Below are 13,667 nucleotides of genomic sequence, written 5' to 3'. Positions count from 1 at the left end.
GGTCTTTAGTCAAAATGTGTGGCCTGCCCCAATGAACGAGTGATCCGTGTGTGAGTGAATGAAGGAGCGTGTGCTAACAACTACAACAGGAGTGCTGGGCACAAAGGAGCTTGCTGCCGGGGAACAATCCGCCAGCAGGGACTTGTTGCCAACAGTGACTTCCACACCCATTTTTGTGCAAATCTTTCATCCTGTGCTAGTGAGCTGGTCTATAAAAATTTAAAAAACAGCACATAAGTGAAATCTCTCCTCTCTCTCTTAAGAGAACAAGAGGAAACAAGCTCCTAGTGCAGCACTTCGAATATAAAGTGGTGAAGGGTTTTAGGGCACCATAATAGAGTGTTATTCCTTTTGTGAAAATCCCATTCCTGGAGATCTTTAAAAATAGGATAATATAAAGATGTAGTTTAATTTTTACTCATTTCTGAAACCCCATGGTTATTTCAACAACAACAGCAATGAGGGATGTTGCACAGAGAGTTGCCGTAGACATCTCTCCATGATAGTGATCGCTTGGAAGCAGTGGAAAGCTCCACACTTAATAACTGTTTCAGTGTTTGCTTTTCTCTTTTATTTGAAGATGTACATAAATGATACTCAACAGAAATAGTGGGCTTAAAAGAGGGACCCGCCTGTCTTTTTGTTGTTGAGGCGTGTTTAGGTTTGTCTTACCTTCTTGGTAAGCATTGGATTATAATCCAGTTGTGGCTGGATGATTGTCTGTGCCTTTCCTTTGATCGCAGTTTTGCGGCAGGTAAGAATCCTGATGGGTTGAAAACGCAGGCAGTTTTTTGACACTGCAAAATGTCAAACCATAGAGAATGAAGCTCCTTTTGGCTAATTTAAAATAGCATTTCGCTCATTTTTTCCACTTCTTGATCTTCCTTTTTTCTCTGAGACAATACCACTATTATTTCTTCTAATTCTAGTTCTTCTGGTTACAATGTCCCATTAGGTTTGGACTTAAAGGTTGTTCATATGGGGTGAGACATTCAAAAAAGAAATGCTCCAGGAAAGATTCTGGTTCTCTTAACCTGACATATTCGGGAAGCCTGGTGACGTGTTTTATGGGGTATGTGGACATGGTGGGCTATCTGATACAGCACTGAAGCAGTCATAAAGTTTGTTTTAACAGACATTTAAACAAAGCCTGCTCATTCTTAAGTTTATTGAAATTGATCACTTGCTACCTGGACTGAAACCATAGAGGAATTTATTGGTCCCCAAGAGCATTGGCATTTGAGCGGCAAGCTGGGTAAACTGAGGCCTAGAAAGGATTCAACCCAGGGCAAATGGAAGTGGGGGAATTGGCTCTAGTTTATAGGTTTCCAGGACTCAGGTCACAGGCAATTTTCTGGCCCAGGGGTGCAGGGTTTTGTTTTGTCTTGTTTTCCTTTTTGGTTTTGTTTTTCAATATCAATTTAAGCTTGAATGGCTGATGTTTGCTGCTAAGATTTTAGGCAAAATGCCAAATATTTTCTTCACAAAGAATTGGCAAAAGCCAAAAGCCTGCTGATTTTGCTTTGGTGCTGTGTATAATTTTTTTTCATATATCTTCACAGCTCATCCTGCCTGATCTTTTTTGTCTTAAACCTTTATGATATATTTATAAAAATCTCATGCTTTTGTATAATTCTAAAAGAATTCCAGAAAGGAGGAAAAGATCCAGGATACTCTGGTAAAATTCAATGGAATTTAAATTCTAGGAAAGGATCTATACTCTGGGCCTCCTCCACCATCCCAGATTCTCAGCACAGCCCGATGCCTCCCTTCCTCTCCTACTCCAGCCGAGAGGGGTTCTCTGAGTAGTGGATATACTACCTTGAGTCAAAGATCCCCACAATTCCTTAAAATGATCTAAGAATTTCAAATAAACAAACTGAGACATACCACTGGAGAACAGTGAAAAGAAAATAGAACATCCCTTCAGTCAAAATACCCTGCATCTTCACATACAGCTTCATGACACATGACAGGTAGAAGATGACATTTCCTATAACTAGTCAAAAATAAAATCTATGTTGAGTGTGAATTGCCTTTAGAAAAAAAGACAAGAATATTCCCCCCGCCCTCCCCTCCCCGCCCCAATAATCCTGAATCTGTAGTAGGGTCTCTCAACCTGGAATCTTGCTCCAAAGTGGTGTTTGGGCGCTGGGAGGGGTGGGAAAGAAATGGTTCATTGTGGGAAGTTAATAAGGGAGAAAACACACTTGATTCCTACTGTGTGAAACAGCATTTAACACATTATGTCATTTTTTATACAGTAATTCTTTCCGATAGTTTTGGTAGGAAGTGAGATTTCCAGTTTCGATAGGGTTGACGGCAGCAGTGGAGTTCCTTAACTTTTCATTTCTCTTTGGCTTTTGCACTCAACTTTTTGCTTTTCGATTTTGTCTCTTAGCTTCTCCTTGTGTCTGTCTGTCTGTCTGTCTCTCTCTCTCACACACACACACACACACACACATTCAAAGTAACCTCATTTTTAGTTTTGTTTTTTTTTTCTGTAGTGGTTGCCCCAAAAGAAATCCTCTCCACTGGAGCTGGTGCCTGTCACCACAGCCCATCACTTGCCTGGTAATTAAACTCTAACTGGTTTATTGACTGACACCCAACAAATCCCAATCGAGTTTTTATTATATACATACTTCCTCGGGCTAAATTCACTGAAACAACCCAGTCAGAGGCGGAGGCGAGGGGGAGAGGGAGGTCAGGGATGGTGGGGAGAAGGGTGAGCCGAACCGTATGAAAGTCTATGCCGAAACCAGCATTCATTGGCAAAAGGAGACATTTTGCCAAAGAAAGAAAGAAAAAAAAAGAAAACTCAGTGCAACATCTTTTTCAAATCCAGAGTTCTGGGGAGAACAGGGGAAAAGCTGGTAAACATCATTACTTTGGCTTTAAGACTCATTTGAACCGCCTCACGTACAAAAGCGCTCTGAAGGGGAAAACAAGACGTGCTCGCAGCTAACATTACAGTCAAGTTCCAATTTTACCTAAGGGAAAGCAGCTTTATTAAAAGTCATGACTGAAATTGCATGACAGGTGCCAATATTCTCCACCCTGACAGATGGGTCAGTTTGCAAATGCCATTTTCTTGTCAGCAGTCCCTCGATGGAGTTCCTCACGTCACCATTTGTCTCTCTTCCAGCGAGATCACACATGCCCGATGTTTGCCTCCAAGCTGCACTGCGTGGTTTGCTATGTGGAATCCTCACAATGAGACTTATTAAAAGACAGTCCATTACTTTTATTTAGAGCATTTCCAAAACAAGCGGAGCGCGCTCAGAGATAATTTAAAAATCGTGTGGCAGGTCACCTCCAGGCCAGCGTGGCTCCATTTGAAATGCATAAGAAAGTAGCGTCACATCTCGATCCTTCCAGACACACACACACACGCATACACACGTACACACTTTCCAGTTCATAACGGGCGTGATTTGAGTGACATTTAACCCTTGACAAATAACCCCGACTGTGCAAAGCACTATTTTGCTATAAACCACAGAGCATTTCGACAGGAAGGATTGACTATTCCTGCTCCCTTTTTTCTCTAAATCTTTCTTCCTTCTCTTCTTTATTTTTTGCTTCTTATTTCTTTGCATCCCTCTTCTGTTTTGTTACAGGTGGGCTTTTTCACTGCAGCAATAGATATAAAATACTCCTGATTGGCTGTATTGATGGGGCATTTTCATCCTCCTGGTGGTTTCAAATACAAAGAAAAATGGTCTCTCTCCACCGTGCCTGGTTTGAACAGCAGGTAAACTCCAGCAGCCTCCTCTCCAGCCTCTGATGGAAAATTATTACAGATGAAATGATTCCGTCATGGAAATGGTAAGAGGAAAGTTTTGGCTTAAAGGATATTTGTGCTGACATGGAGGGGAGGCCGTGACACACAATGGATTCTGCCACCAGGACAGGTGTGACCCAAGCTGGCTTTGCTTTCCAGGCTGGGAAAGGGCAGAAGGCGGGGCAGCCTTTGCAGAGCTGAACAACACTGCCAATAGCAAAGATTAGAATTTACCGGCATGAAATTTGTTCTCAGGTGAACTGCTGGATTTCACGCCTCTTACTGCTTTATCTGGCAGAGTTAGATCCAAGTGAAATCTCAGTGTCGATAGGCATTGATTCTGCAGGCTCATTCCCATGCAGCATGGACACTGGTTAACCTTCTCAGACCAGGAGCAGCATTTGGCAAGTTGCCCCAGCAGCAGTCTACAGTCTGGAAAGGCAGCCATCCTGGAACAGTGGGATGCGTTTAAGTCAGCTTTGAGGTGTTGCGCACACAAGGCAGGGGCCTGGCAGAGCATTTGTGGAAGGGCTTGTACAACCTGCCCTGCCCTCATCCTGGCTCTCTCCAGAGCTATCAGGCTCTTGTTTTTACGGCCACCCTAGCGATCCTCGAAACAGTAAAAGGAAAGAAGGAGAAAATCTCGTAAAAATTGCCTCCTTACTGTCATAACCTTGAAATGACAGGTGGGCTCCAGAGGAAGGATGGTCTCCTGAGGTCCCCCTGGGTGATGGCAGGTGATGGTGGGTAGACCACACCACCTTCACACCCTGGAGGAAGGTGATGGATGCAGACACTTGAAGGGGCATCTGAGTATATTCATTTGCATTTAGTATTTATTTTTTGAGAGCCTGCTAGCCTACTAAGGCAGTGTGCTCAGTGCTAGGAACCAAAGACATCAAATATGTGGTTTCTAGCTTTAAAGAGGGCACAGATATTAAACAGATAATAGGATTTCCTACATTGTTTTCCTTAGTAAGTATGTGTATTTACATATCACTTCTGCTGAAACTGTTAATTAACTACTCGATATTTATTCTGCTATGGAGTGTTAGTTTTCATCCCTCCTATAGTCATTTTTATCATGTAAGCAAGATGAGTACGTTTGTTGCTCTCAGTTTCACCAATTACAGCATCCTGTCATCTCTTCATTCCTACCTATGTGTTGTGCACATGTGTTGAAAGTCCACAGGAAGTGTGCTCACTAGGAATGGTACCTCTTGTTTTCCCCTGACTTTGGGACATATTCTTTTTACTACCATTTAGTTATTGACTCATCCAAGGAGAACACAAGATGTAGGATTGATTCCCTCCTTCTCATGTAGAAGCTGTCTACGCAAAGCTGGAGGGCACTGGTCTTCCTTGTTCTTCCTCCTTTCATAAAGATTGAAATTATTTGGGGGTCATTTTCATTGTTTCACTCACTTATCCGATATTTCCTTCACTTTTTCAACAAATTTTAATTGAACACTTGGGGCTTGGTGATGAACACAGACATTGGCGCTCTCATGTATCTTAAAATCCTAGGAGCTCAGGGCTGTCCTTGCCCTTGACCATTATGAAAAATTTTTAACTGCCCTATTCACCAGATTATTTGGATTTGTATGTCTGTCTATTCTTTGGTATTCCATAGTCTTTAGGAGAGGAGGTTCTGTGTTTTATTTTGGTTAAAGAAAAAAGTATTTACTTATATAATTTTGTATGATTATTTTATTTCCTCACTCAGAAGCCTTTGTTGCCTGGCAAATAAATCCAAATTCTTTTCCTTGGCCTTCAAGGTCCTTCCCTAACCTAATTATCTGGACTTTCATTTCTTGCCCCTCCTGGCTCATCCTGTCCCACACGCTCTAGCCACTGAATCTTACAATTTGCTCAACAGGATGTGCATTTCACATCTCTGTATCTCTGTATAAACTCTAGTTTCCCCTGTAATTCATGCAGGTTAATAAAATTGTCTGTCTCTTTCAGGACCAGTCTTTACTGCCTTCTCTGACTCCTCCTCCTCCTCCCTTGTATGTGCCTCTAATACAGCACTTCTAACACTGTAGCAAACATTGTTTTTTATTCATCATGTCCCACACCAGACTGGACGCTCTCCACGGACAGGATCTGTGTCTTCTTCATTGTCTTTTATCCATAAATGTCTCCTGGAACATCTCAGTGAGCCTACATGAACATTTCCCAAATACACCTAAACCGTACCACATTATTGGCTTTCCAGGCACAATTCCCATAGCTTTGGAATGACCTCTTACGAATCTCTAGCTGCTGGAGGCTTAGTAGTTCTTGAGAAATCATTTTGAGTGGAAAATCCATTCCTGCATGAATTCCTCACATTCCTCTAGTTAGATCTGATGTTTTTCTCCTAAGAACACTCAAGAGCTTTATTTATATCTTTACAGGGACATTACCTTCCACTTAGTAATAAAGTTATTTGTGTACATACTTGTTCCCACTGGTAGATTTTAAATATCTGAAAAGGAGGTGGTTATATGCAGCTGATAGCTCTCATGGAGCATAGCACAAAAACACAATGACCATCACATGGTGAGGGCACAGTGAGCCCTAATAGAAGGGTTAGGGAAGGAATTGGTGTACTATGTGTTCACATACGACTTCAGCTTTATCTGTCTAAAGTCAACGTTTAAGATGACACATTATAGCAAGTTGGTCTATGTACTTTTCATTCAAGCTATTCCCCTCCTTCTCTCAAGGAAGAAGAAACCAACTGATAAGATAAACGTGTGCTGGACTCAACACATCCGTTGAAGAACCTTTCTTGCACTTCCACTTACACTATTTTTTGAACTACTCTCAGGATCCTGATTTCAGTAACATTTGACCACCAAGAACATTAGAGTTATGAAGGTGGTAACATATAAAATACACAATTAAAAAGAGAGAGGAAAAGAAAGGGAATGAAAAAGGAAAGAATGGAGTAGCTGGAACAGGTCCACCTAACGTGTTGGGTCCCCGCATGGTCCCAGGGCCTACTGACGGGAGCTGTAAAGCGAGGACGTTTCTTTAAAATCTTGCAGGCTGTTTTGACACGTAGGAAGTGTGTAAAGATTTGTGCCTCATTTGGATCACTCACGCCCATGGAGCTATTTGTCAGACAGGCACCTGAGACCCTGCTGAACATGGTGACTGAGAAGAGAATGATTAACAACCTTTTTGAGCTTTTTCAGGAAGTAATTTCAAGAACCACAGGGTATCCCAGAATCCAAGTTCTCCTTTTCTTGTTTCTGTTAGATTTATTCTTTGGCTCTATTTTAAGGTCTCCTAAAAATACTTTTAACTGCTAAATATGTCTCCTCTCAGGTCACTTACAGAGCCCCCAGTGAACTGGAACTGCCCAGCAGTGACGAGCTTCAGATCTTACCTGTACTTCCATCTCTGACAGAACTGTTTTTCATTTTCTTTTCATTTTTTTTTAACCAAAGAGTTTACAGGAACAAATCCCCCTTATTGTCTTAAAACTAAGAAGCTCAGTGGACTTGTCACAGAAGGTGAGGAGCAAAAAGAGGTAATTGGCTAAAATTCTGAAAAGAGGGACAAAAGGAGAATAAAAGAAAACAGGAGAAGTTCCCCTCTGACCAGGAGAGACCTGTGTTCACGAACTGGGCTCCATTATGCACAGCATCTTCTGTCTGCCATATGAATGGAGAATAGAAAGTGTTGGGAGAGAGAGAGAGGTGGGGCAGGCCATTAGTGGAGAAAACAGACTAGTGGAAGAGTGAGCAGAGCAGAAACTAGATGAATGAACACGTGGTTCGAGGGAAGAAGATTCTGTCCAGCTTCCTCAGGGCACGCCACACCCCTCTCCAGGCCAAGCAGTGCCTTTGCGCTGGATTAGGACTGAGAGAGGCTCAATCGAGCAAATGCTGCTCTATCTACACACAGAAATCCCTTCGTGATAAATAATCAACCTCAGTTGTTCTTTTATAATGGGTCCTTAGTAACTCTGGCAAAAAAGTGCTAAGACACCAGTTCTTGCTGCTGAGTCAAGAAAAGATCCTCAGGTTTACAGAAGGTTCACTATTTCTCCCATGCTGAATCATCCCACCACTTCAGCATGCTTCTTCTTCTTGTTCCTAGTTACTACCCCACACTCAATGAAAAGAATCTTTATTACCCAAAATCCTTATTCCTAAGTATCTGAACCTGTTTGTAGATAATCTATGGCTATTGAGATTGTGGAGTAAACTCAAACAAAAATGTTCCTGTCACTATATTTGCAAACCAAATTGGAAAAAAACCTTATCTAATTCAGTCAGACAATTTACCTTCAAAGCAGACAGTTTAATCCAGTCCCTCTCCCCAAAGGCCACAGTCCCGTGGCTATTATCGCTTGTTCCTGCTTTATTTGGAAGACTAGCTACTCCCTTCACTCATCACCCTCCTCCAGTCCCTAGGGGTTTGCTCTGGGAAACAAGCATTGATGACCCCATGCTTAAGAATTCCTGTGTCTAAGGGCAAAGGAAGCAGGTGGTGTATGTGTGTGCCTGTTTGTGTGTGTGTGTGTGTGTGTGTGTGTGTGTGTGTTTGAATCAAAGGTTTCCTCCAGAAGACCTGGAAGAGTGATGGGGACCACTCTCACTTCAGACTGCCATAGAGACCTCAAAGATCAGCCTTAAATGGCAAAGCACCAGCTAGATCTCTCAGGGGAAGGAGGCTCCCTCAGCCATCACCCCAGTCCCCAGTCCCAACTAGAAGATAATTGCTTTAGCAAAGGACACGGGTGTTCTTCAAGTTTCTTGGGGAGATGTTTGGGAGGGTTACAAAGATTTGAACTTCTTTGCAAAAAGTTTTCTTTTGCCTTTGGGAAAAGCCAGACTTAGCCTGCCATGTTTTCTCCTACATGAAGTTCCCTTAGTCACCTTGTGAACCTACAGTAGTCTATGTCCCCAAAGGGTGCCTTACACAATCTCCATAATTGTATGTGGAGCCCTTTGGGGGGTTTCAGGAGATGAGCTGCAGCAAAGGCAGTGGTGGCCTTTGACTTATGGGTTTGGGGAGGAACACGACCACTAAGGAGAAAACTCAGGAGCTGACATGAGACAAACTACTCCTTCCAAGAACCAGATGCTAATTTAGTGGTGATGGGGTGATAAGGTAGGAAATTGGGGTGTAGGGTAACAGCCCTATTTATATACCTGGCTCCTTCCACTGGACTGTCAGCTCCTGAAGAGCCAGTGCTGTGGCTTGTTCATCATAGTAGCTGAGTGTCTGGCCCAGAGTAGGGACTCAGGAAGTCTCTACTGCCTAAATTGTGAATTTTATTGAAATAGGATAATTTAAACATATTTCCAAGTAGTTAAAGTCTGGAACAGAAGGCAATGCTTTTTCTGGATCAATCCCTATAGATAGTACTGAATAGAATGACTCAAAGGACATCGACAGTGTGTTTTCCATTCTCTTCTCTCCCTCCCCCAACAGCCCTTAAAAGTGTTCCTGTTCAGTTGTCTAGATCTAGATCTGGATCATCTGCATCCAGACCTAGACAGACACACTCACACTCATTATATGTTAGGGGTCTAATTCAGGCCATCTGCTCTTTCATAAAAAGTGACAGCTTTTAGATTCCTTTAATGTTTCTACTTATAAGAGATCATAGGTCTGTATAATAATTGGTCTTTTCCTACTAATTGGTGACAACTTGAATCCCCTTTTATCTGAGCATCAGAATGTTTTAAATATTAACTGAGCTTCACGACCTCTCAGTGTGCTTTGTGCCGTGTGTCTGTGGTAGAGATGGGTCAACCGGTCCACTGAAGCACCGCCCGCTCTGGGGCTTGTGGGGGATCTCAGGGCCCGTCACCGACAGCATCACACACAGGCCATGGGCAGCCCAGACCCAAAGCCATCTGAAAGTGGCCGTCCCTGCACTGTAGAATACTGCTGTACATAAGACCTGGCTTTTCTCCAAACCCTGTGCCTATCCCATTTGATTTTTAAAAGTCAAGTCAGTCAAACAACTCATTTCACATTTCACTGGTGTGATCAGTCAACAGAAAGAAAGGACTCTAATCATGTATGTGCACAATTACTTCAGCAAAAGCGTGTTTTAAAGGGATTCATACCATGTGCTTGATTTAAATGTTAAATGACCTAAGCATCGTTTGGGGGAAATTTATCAATACTTTAGCTATGTCTGTGCTTATACGAGTTGATATTTTTGTAATAAAGTGCACCCATTTGTTTACTATATAGATTTATAATTAATTATGTAAAAATAATTATGTAATAATTACATACTACCTAATATTAATTATATAATAAAATCACATAAATTAAATAATATAATTATTAAAATTATATTTTATAATTTTTATATTTTATTATATAATTATATTATTTTAATTCATTACATGTAATTAATATAACATAATTTATAGATTATATATTAAAATAAAGTCATTGTTTGTAAGAGTAATATTTTTAAAAGGATTAATATTTGTATATTGCTTTCTAGTTTAAAAGCTTGAGTAACACTGATGCAAACCATAGGCCAATTCAGGGAAATCCAGAAAGTGGTATGAGCTGGAATCCACAGGACTCCGGAGGGTTATGTGAGGAAAAGTGAGCTTCCTCCGTAATCTCACCCCTTCCAGACTATATATATATATATATATATATATGTTAGAGGAAAGCAGCATTAATATCTTATCTAGTAATTGTGATAATGAGGTTTTTTTTGAGCAGTTTCTGGCATACAAAACTCCCAGAATTTCCCAGATTTGAAATTAGAAGACTGTAGAAATAGAGTATTACCAGGGACAAAACTTACATAGTTTAAAAGGGGTAAAAAGTCATGACTCCTAGGCTGACTGCACAAGAATCACATGAAGACACTTGTTAAATTGGTAGGTCGATTGGCAAAGTCTGAACGAGGTCTACAGGTTCAAAAATTGTACTGTATCAGCACTGATTTCCTGACTAATTATGCTAGTTACATAAGATATCCTTATTCTTTAGGAAATTTATATGGAAGTATTTAGGGGTAAAGGAGCATCAGACCCACAACACTCTCTTAAAGAGTTCAGAAAAAAATGTGGATAGGTAAGTTGATAGACAGGTAGGCAGGTAGAAAGGGAAAACAATGAAGCAAATGTGCTAAGATGTAACATCAGGAAACCGGGTAAAGGATATATACGGGAATTCTTTGTACTACTCTTGCAAATTTTTTCTAAGTTTTAAATTATTTCAAAATAAAAAGTAAAACAAGAACAACAACATTACTGGGCACCACTGCCAGAAATTTGACTCAGTAACGTCTGATAAAGGCTTGGCATCTGCATGTTTTAAAAAATTTCCAGAGTATTTTGATGCATGTTTTGATCCCCTGGTCTGGAGCACTGGAAAATGAACAATCAAACAACACTGCACAGCTTTCTTCCATCCATAAATGAAATAATATAAAATCCCAGCACTGCTGTGACACGGCTTCCATAGGAGGATGTGTGTTTTATAACTTATAATAATAACTGTTTACTCTCCATTCAATTCACTTAGTATTTGCTTAATGCCTTTAGTACGTTAGAATAAGTTAGAATGAAAATATCCTTTACCTGCTGTTGTCTGCTAAATACATTTTTAGAAGGTATGTGATTAGCTACTCTAAACAGCATTCCAAAGGTATCTTACCTCTGTAAATGTTTGGAGCAGTTTACTTGAGCAAAGGCCTGTGGAAGAATAGCATCATAATGCGACCTTGTGCTGAAAGCATGTAAAAACTCTTAGAATCCTGAAGCAGGAATTTCACTGTTGTAAAATCCACTGCACTGTTAGCTGGAAACAGAAAATTAAGAAGGAAAAAACACATAAGAATGAGTATACAACACAAAAACATCTTTGTAAAGCCAATCTAATATTAATTATGGAAGTTAAGAAGAGTACGCATTCACACCTACATGCCACTCCTAATTTATCGCTCTGGTGTAAAAAGCAACAATTAAACAGGCTTTGTTGGAGATAAAGTTCTTGGAGTTGCTTCTGGTATTGTGTATTCAGATTCCAGGAGTTCCCTAAACACGGTCAACTTCAAAGTAAAAGTTAAGTGAAAGAACATTATCCTCTTCAGAAAAGAGAGAGCATCACCAAATGAGTTAAACAACAGATTTTGAAAACTGAGGTTGTTTCATACACAAATTACTGTGGAGGCATTGGAAGAGTCACATTTTGGTGGTAGGCGTGTAAGTTCTATGTGGTACCTCTCAATCAACTCAGTTATCACGTTGAGATTTACCTTCAAATTCCATTACATGAAATGTAATACTAGGTTTATTGAAAATAATGTGTGCTCTCTCTCTGCACAACACAACTTCAGCAAAAAATAAACAATTTGGGTAAAAGTGAGCTGTGGGCAAAAGAAGCTGGCAGAATTTTTGTCCCCTGTAAATTAGTAAAGTGAGTTAATCTACAAATAATAATTTAATGGTATAACAATTTTCTCTCAAGAAACTAAATTACTTACATTAAATTCTCAAACCAATTAGAGGTTAGTGGCAATAATTTCAAAGATTTAAAAAGTTAAGAACAGTGAAGATAAGTAACTTTCTAATGTCACCAAAACTCAGATCAGAAAAAATTCTTTCCATTACTAAGATAGAATGCTACATAGTTTTCAAAGGCATTTAGAATAACCATGCTACAATGTGTTTGTTTTGTTTTCTTTTAATGTTCATTGTTTCAGAGACTCTGTTATATTCTGAAACATCAGCATAGTTTTTTCACTGGAACTGTGAGGTAAAGTAACAGAGTTCCTCTGTTTTTCTTTTTTTTCTTTTTGAGGAAGATCAGCCCTGAGCTAACATCTGCCAATACTCTTTTTGCTGAGGAAGACTGGCCCTGAGCTAACATCCGTGCCCATCCTTCTCTACATTCTATGTGGGACGCCTACCACAGCATGGCTTGCCAAGCGGTGGCATGTCCGCACCTGGGATCCAAACCAGCGAACCCCGGGCCGCCAAAGCGGAATGTGCACTTAACTGCTGCACCACTGGGCCGGCCCCCAGAGTTCCTCTGTATCACTTACACAAGAAGCATTTGTTTATGAAATACTGAAAGACGAAATGAAAATAAAAAGATTTTAATACTTAATTATACAACATTCAGAAATTCTAATCTAATCTGATGGTTACAGCCAAGCTTCTGGCTTCTCCTTTATCAAACAAACACTATTATTTCCTTACAAAACACTTTTAGTTGGGGGCTGGCCCAGTGGCACAGCAGTTAAGTTCGCATGTTCTGCTCCTTGGTGGCCCGGGGTTCGCCGGTTCGGATCCCGGGTTCGGACAGGGCACTGCTTGGCAATCCATGCTGTGGCAGGCGTCCCACATATAAAGTAGAGGAAGATGGGTACAGATGTTAGCTCAGGGTCAGGCTTCCTCAGTAAAAAGAGGAGGACTGGCAGTAGTTAGCTCAGGGCTAATCTTCCTCAAAAAAAAAAACCAAAAACACATTTTTAGTTATTTTTTAAATCAATGAGTTTAAATTCCTGTGGGAAAAGAGAGATGAGAGATGCTACACATAGGACAGCATGTAGACTAGATGAATCCAGTAAGTCTCCTGAGGAGGAGAAACTGGACACAACTTCTTTTAAGGGTGCTTCTCCAAGGCAGTCAGTGTTCAGGAGGGCTTACATTCTTGAATCAATCATTTGACTTCTGTCATACAAAAATCCTTTACTAAGATTTGGGCAAAAGGGAAATAAACATAAATTCAGTACTTAGACACAACGTAAAGAAATCTACACGGTTTAAACAGTTTAATGCTTATATAGGTCAATAATTATTTAGATTAAAGTAAATATAGATAACAAAGCCAGAAAAAACTATTAGTCATTTTCCATACAATTTTCTATGAATGGATCTAAGGA

General features: G+C 40.4%; 1 long non-coding RNA gene and 1 pseudogene across 2 annotated transcripts in view; one reads left to right on the top strand and one right to left on the bottom strand.

The window, feature by feature from the left end:
- LOC138917625 (uncharacterized) overlaps positions 1 to 9,995 on the top strand; it is a 36,300-nt gene extending 26,305 nt beyond the window's left edge. Inside the window, exons 3-5 of one of the 2 annotated variants that reach the window (XR_011425856.1) lie at positions 2,508 to 2,574; positions 3,624 to 3,831; positions 6,502 to 8,005. This is a non-coding gene — a long non-coding RNA (uncharacterized lncRNA). Of the gene's footprint in view, positions 1 to 2,507; positions 2,575 to 3,623; positions 3,832 to 6,501 lie in introns of both variants that reach the window. The other variant, XR_011425857.1, reaches the window with a different exon arrangement.
- A 1,370-nt stretch (positions 9,996 to 11,365) lies between these two features.
- The window catches only part of LOC138917783 (transcriptional protein SWT1-like), a 155,077-nt pseudogene continuing 152,775 nt past the window's right edge, over positions 11,366 to 13,667 (bottom strand).

The sequence above is a fragment of the Equus caballus genome, chromosome 15, assembly GCF_041296265.1.
Source record: "Equus caballus isolate H_3958 breed thoroughbred chromosome 15, TB-T2T, whole genome shotgun sequence".
Classification (NCBI taxonomy): Eukaryota; Metazoa; Chordata; class Mammalia; order Perissodactyla; family Equidae; genus Equus; species Equus caballus.
This window is presented reverse-complemented; position numbering and strand designations above follow the sequence as displayed.